Here is a 6,100-nt window from a genome sequence, read left to right as displayed (position 1 = left end):
CAGCATACGCTAAACTCAGCTTTATTAATTCTGAGGCTGACTGTTCAAATACTAGGTGCCAGAGAGGGTCCCTCACTCGTCTGAATCCGGCTGCGACGAACCCTGGAGATAAGATCCGCTTATCTGCACCCCCAGGGTCCCACAGAGATGGCCCTGGCGACAGGTGGGTGGGAGAAAAAAGGCCCCCCGCTGAGCAGGAGAAAGCCAGGTGCAATGGGGGCCCGGCGCCACCAGAGGGCAGCACCAGCACGCAGCACGCACCGGCGCTTCAGCCCATTGAGTGTCGCCCGCGGGTGCCAGGCACCGTTCTGGGTGCAGCGATACCAGGCTGGGGGAACAGGACACCCAGGTCCCTGTTCTCCTGAGGTTTACCGTCTCCTGGAGGAGACAAAATGAACATGGAAGCACATTAATAGACAAGGCAGTTTCAAGAAGCAATAAGGTGATGCAAATAAAATGGTAATGGGGTGGGGCGCCATCGGAGGAGGCCTGTCTGGGGAGGTGCCAGCATGCGCCCTGGATGGGGAGGAGCAGCAGAGACCCAAAGATCTGGATGCCTGTGGATGCAGGAAGGCGTGGCTACGGGTCTCCCGAGGGTCCGGAGACGCGTGGGTGAGGGAGAGCAGCTTCCTCATAGAAAACTGCGGGCCCGAGAAGCCAAGGCACTTACTCAGGGTCACGGTCGGTTAGGGACAGTGTGTGACAAAACCTCAGAACTTAACTTCCGCTTCCCTAGTTGACTCTTCCTCTCCAGCCAGGCGGGTAACAAGACAAGTTCCCGCACCTCCCCATTCCTGACCCTGATCCTCGCAGGGAGACAGGCAGGGGTCACTGGCTGCGCGCTGGGGCGCGCCCGCTCCCTCTCTGGGCCTCCGCGTTGTGACCATCACTTCTCAGTACCCGCTCGCCAGGGCCTCCTGAATTCTGGCTCCTGCGCGCCCTCTTGTGGACGCTTGTGGGATCACAGGCTCAGCTGGAAAGGATCGTGGGAAAATCGTCAGCGCCAACTTCCAGGGCCTGGTGGATCCTAAGGTATCGCTGAGCGAACGTGCGTGCGTCTGTGTCAGTCTGGGTGCGCTTTGTTTGCGTGCGCATGCGTGTGTTGTCTGTGTGTGCACGTATCTCTGTGCATGCCTGTGTGTGTGCTTATTTGTGGGTGCGAACTGCAGGTGCTCGTGTGTGTCTGCTTGTGCGCGTTTCCGGGGACGCGCATGCGTATGCGCGTCCGTGTGTATCTGCGCGTCTGTCTGTGTGTCTCGGCATGTGCGTGCATCCACGTGGATGCGTGCTTTGGAAGCTGGGGCACACAGGACGATCCGAGAAGCCCCCGTCTTTCCCGCAGACACTAACCACTCTCCGTGCAGCCCCCTCCCGCCCCGCCGGCGTGCGTCGGTACCGCCGCCTGAGTTCTCCTGCGCTGGGATCTCGCGCTCCCCTCTCGAGTCTCACCTGCACTGTTTCAACCACCTTCTTGGACTATTTTTTCCCTTTTGGCGTCTTCACTCGAGGCTCATTTGAATGTCACAGATCATGGCTCAAGAAATGCCTCTTCTCTATTTTATGTACCCAAACCATCAGAATGACACCTCTTGAGCGGGGCTGACCACCCACGGCCCGTTGTGGGGCCGCAGAGACCTGGGGACCGGAACACAGCTGTGCCCTGGAGAGAGGAGCAGAAAGCCGGGCACGGGGCATCTTAACGAAATGCTCTAGTCTCCCCGGACACGTGGCATCTCGCTTGACTTACATGATGATCCTTCTAGTTTCTGCAGGGCGGGACTTACTATCCCCATTTTACAGGCGGACCACTGCGGCCTAGACAGGGAGACGGCAAAAAGCGCCGTGCAGGAACTACGAAGCCACGTGCAGACTGTCGTATCCAGTTTGCACAACACCCTCGCAGGGGTTGTTAAGAATGCCCTTCTGTAACAGACAGGGAACTGAGGCTGTAACACCAGGCGGTGCCTGCCGCTGTCCAGCAGCAGAGGCGGGGTGGACCTCTGCCCCGGAAGTTAAAGCCCAGCCCCTGGAGCGCAGTGACCCGGCTGAGGGCTCCTGGCGGTCACCGGCTCGAGCTCTTTCGGCTGCACACTGTCACCTCACCAGCCTCGGGCTCGTCTCCTAAGAACATCCCCCTTGAGACGCTCCATCCTGGGCGCCCTGTCCCCTCCCGGGGGTGGGGTGGGCGAGTCGTGTACCTGCGCCACTCTCGGAGGCGGCTGGGGCTGAGCGTTGATTGGGCAGTAAGCTCGCTGCGGTGCGCCTGACTGCCTGCCTGGTGACCCTAACTGGGTCTGGGGTGACGCCGCGTTGTGGCAGGAACGGGCCGCTGCACCGGCGGCTGCGTCCTGTCTCCGGCGGGCCTGGGGGCTGGGGGGCCGCGGGGGCAAGGGCGGGGGGTGAGACATGGCACAAACATCACGTCCCCTCACTCCTGGAGGGCCCGTCGTCTTTGCCAAGAGAAGTCTGCACGGGGGGTGGAAGTGTCATCCTATAAAAGAGAATGTGGCATAGGAAGGCCGAGAGACTGTCCCAGCTTCATTCTGTTTTTTTTTTTTTAAGATTTTATTTTTCCTTTTTCTCCCCAAAGCCCCCCAGTACATAGTTGTATATTCTAGTTGTGGGTCCTTCTAGTTGTGGCATGTGGGATGCCGCCTCAGCATGGCTTGATGAGTGGTGCCATGTCCGCGCCCAGGATCCCAACTGGCGAAACCCTGGGCCGCCGAAGTGGAGCGTGTGAACTTGACCACTCGGCCACGGGGCTGGTCCCCCAGTTTCGTTCTAGATCATTGCTGCTGGGCCTCACCAGCATCACCTGGACCCTTTAGAACCTCAGGCCCCACCCTGGATCTACTGAATCGGAACCTGCGTTGTAACAGGATCCCCAGCTGATGTGCGTGCGTGTTGTGGTTGAGGAGCGCTGAGCGCTGGTTTGCATGCACCTTTTTTTACCTACATAGGATCCATTGCCCCTTATTGTGGTAACAGCACCCCCCTCCCCCAAACTCTGCCTCAGTCTGTGAGGTTTGGGTGGGACCCATAGCCGCCCCCCTACTCCCACTCCTCAGCCACGTGGTCGCTTCAGGGAAGGGCAGTGACGCCAACCAGGCCGGTGAGTCAGCGCCAAGCTCTTGGAGGCAAGAAATGCTGCAATCAAATTATTTGGTGACAATCTTGCTTCCCTCCGTCCCCTGCCGGGCTCGCTGGGGGTGCATCTTCCTCTCCTACTGGGAATGAAGGCCTCAGCCACCCCACCCGCTCTGGTCAATGGAATGTGGGTCGAAGAGACAATGTGCCAATTCCCAGCCAGGTCTCAAAGACGCAGCCCGTGTTTCCACCTGCTGGGAAGGCGGTGCTCTTCCTGGGTCCCCTCAGATCCCCTCCAGTTCTAGTCCCTTTGGTGGTCACTGTGAGGGGCCCCGGCAGACACGTGGTAGGTGTCCGTAAATGGCAATTGTTATTTTTTAAAACATTACATTCAGAAATGGGGAAGCAGGCCAGTGCCTGGGGGTGGGGTCAACGGAAAGGAAGAAGTAGAGAGATAAGGAGGGGGAGCAGCCTCGATAATATTTCACTTGAAAATTGCCTTCCAGGTCCTTATAAGTGTATGCAAATCGCATGCAAATCTCACACATATTTATTAGCAGCTGTCCTCCGGAAGTCTGCCTGGATGTGGCCCTGGGGAGAATCTGGGTGGAGGTCACTGAATTCCAGGGAGTTTGTGGTCAGAACCAGGGAGGACGGCTGCCTGGGAACGGAGTGTGGAAGGAGGGCGCGGGGAAGGTGGTGGTGGGCAGAGATGGAGGGGCGGGTAGGGTGAGGCCAGGATCTGGGGGTGGGGGTGGGGGTGGGGGTGGGGGTGGGGGTGGGGGTGGGGGAGGGGGGGAGGAGGAGGAGGAGGAGGAGGAGGTGGAGGAGGAGGTGGAGGAGGAGGTGGAGGAGGAGGAGGAGGTGGAGGAGGAGGAGGAGGAGGAGGTGGAGGAGGAGGAGGAGGAGGAGGAGGAGGAGGAGGAGGAGGAGGAGGAGGAGGCTGGTCAGGATGGAGACCAGATCCTACAAGGGGGTGGCTTGCAATCTCGAATCCTGTAGCTGCACCCCTGGACCGGCCCCCTCCGCCAGCCAGGCCGTGGGGCTACTCCCAGGCCCCGGGTCTCCTCCTTAGCCATTCCTGGAGCTTAGAAAGGCGGCGTGGGATGCTGGGACAGGCCCGGGCCTTGGCATCACAGACGTCAGTTCCCTTCCGGCTGCATGCCACGTCCAGCTGTGAACGTGGGCCAGTTACTGAGCCTCAGTTTCTGCCTCGGTAAAATGGGTTAATAACAGTCTCTCGCTCAGAGCTCTCGCGAGGATCCCGCGAGATGAGGCCTGGGAGGGTCTGGGCAGAGAAGGCGCATAGCGAGCAGGACTTGCTCTAGCTGCTCCAGGCCCTTCAGAGCCCAGCTTGGTGCAAATGCATGCTTGACACGCTGTGTCTCATTTAATCCTGATGAGCTCCCCATGTGTAGATGCACATTGCTCGCACTTACAGATGAGTATGCTGGGGTCCAGGGAGGTTGCAAGGCAGGACAGTCGACTTTGCGCCGGGGCCCATGCAGCTTTTCCCAGTGCTCTCCTGCCTCCTCTGCAGATGTCAGAGCCTGTGGGTCTCAGAGACAGGCAACCTGCTCATTTTATACATGGAATGAAGCCGGAGGTTGAGTGACTTGCCTACGGCCATTCAGCCAGTGTGAGGCAGAGCTGCAGCCAGACCCTAGTGTCCTGTCTGGGGTGGGCTCTCTTTCCCGCATCTCCCGCAAGACCCGCCCTCCCAGACAGCCCAGCCTGATTGCAGGGCGGGCTCTGCTGCTCCTTCTCTGAGCACAAGAGGCCTCAGCTTGGGGCACAACTCGTGCCCCTGACTGTACAGCGTGGATGCTGGGTGCCTCTGGGGCTGCAGCCTTGTCTCTCCAAGAGGCTCGTGGGTCCTGCTGGCCCAGCGGGGGGTCCGATGGAGTGCTGCCTGCCTGCTGGGGGCTCCTGGGGGTTTCCTGCTTCCTGCTCCCTCCTCTCCCCTCCCCTTGGTCTCCCCCCACCCCACGCATCAGCCGTCCCCTCCCCTTTCCCAGCTCCGGGGCTGTTGGTGTTTGGGGAAGATTATGCAGTGTTGACATTGGAATATGAATTAGGTGAGAGCGGCAGCCAAATATTGGAATTAGGGAAGGCAGGCGTGCAGGCCGGGATCCGAGAGTGGCTGGAACATCTGTGTCCTGGCTGTTCCAGCTGCCTGACCCTGGCGCCCCCCAAAAATGACGGTCCCAGAGCTGCACACACGCTCTGCCCAGCCAAGGTTTGGGCGTCTGCTTGCCAGCCTGGCCACAGCCAGGGGTCCTGCAGACCTGGGCCTCCCCTGCGCTCTCTTTCCGGAGGCCCCGAGAAGCAAATGCTCCTCTTGTCATCTGAGGGACTGAGGGAGACTGCCCGAGGATGCATCCTTCATTCAAGCATCCGAAACCCCACCTTTAGGCTGTTTCTCTCGGACAGATTACTATTTGTCAGAATGTGTTTCTCGGAACCCAAGTTGTGCAGACTGTTCATAAGTTTTCTGTAAGAGAGGCCATGTTCAGGAAACTTGTTAAATAGAATTGCTGCAGGACTTATCAGAGCCTTTGCTATTTTCAGAGGCATTGCGATTCTTCAAAAGGGGCCAGAGTTTGGACTGTTTCCCAGACTGGTTTGATGGGTAACCCTTTCTTCATGCGGAACATTTTGGACCAGGGTGAACAGGTCTTGCTCCAGTCTAGCAGCTGCTGATGCTGCTGTCCAGGGCTGGCATGAGTAGACACTCAGTCTCTGTGGGTTGAATCTGAATCTCTCAGAAGCTGTTTCCGGCACCTGTGAAGTTGCCTAGCTGCACCTGCCCTGGGTGTGAATTTACTTTTTAAGTCAGATGCGAGGACATCGTGTGCAGAAGTACATTGCGAACCGCAGGCTTGTACACATTGCAGGGTGACAATGATCAGACTTGTTTCTTCTTTGAACTAAGCTGATAAGTGTAGACACATTGGCAGCTTGGGGACGATGCTCCCCCAGGACGAGGGCGTGTTTACGCAGCGTTTCTCGG

At 58.6% G+C, this 6,100-nt stretch overlaps 1 protein-coding gene across 2 annotated transcripts in view; it reads left to right on the top strand.

The window, feature by feature from the left end:
- The first annotated feature begins 302 nt into the window (after positions 1-302).
- The window catches only part of CHST1 (carbohydrate sulfotransferase 1), a 100,400-nt gene continuing 94,602 nt past the window's right edge, over positions 303-6,100 (top strand). The window contains exon 1 of one of the 2 annotated variants that reach the window (XM_023653928.2): positions 303-1,032. The gene's annotated coding sequence lies outside the window, so the exon portion shown is untranslated. The remainder of the gene's footprint in view (positions 1,033-6,100) is intronic. The other variant, XM_070228658.1, reaches the window with a different exon arrangement.

Source organism: Equus caballus, chromosome 12 (genome assembly GCF_041296265.1).
Source record: "Equus caballus isolate H_3958 breed thoroughbred chromosome 12, TB-T2T, whole genome shotgun sequence".
In the NCBI taxonomy this organism is placed as follows: Eukaryota; Metazoa; Chordata; class Mammalia; order Perissodactyla; family Equidae; genus Equus; species Equus caballus.
Note: the sequence above shows the minus strand (reverse complement) of the source record. Positions and strands in the feature narration are given on the sequence as shown.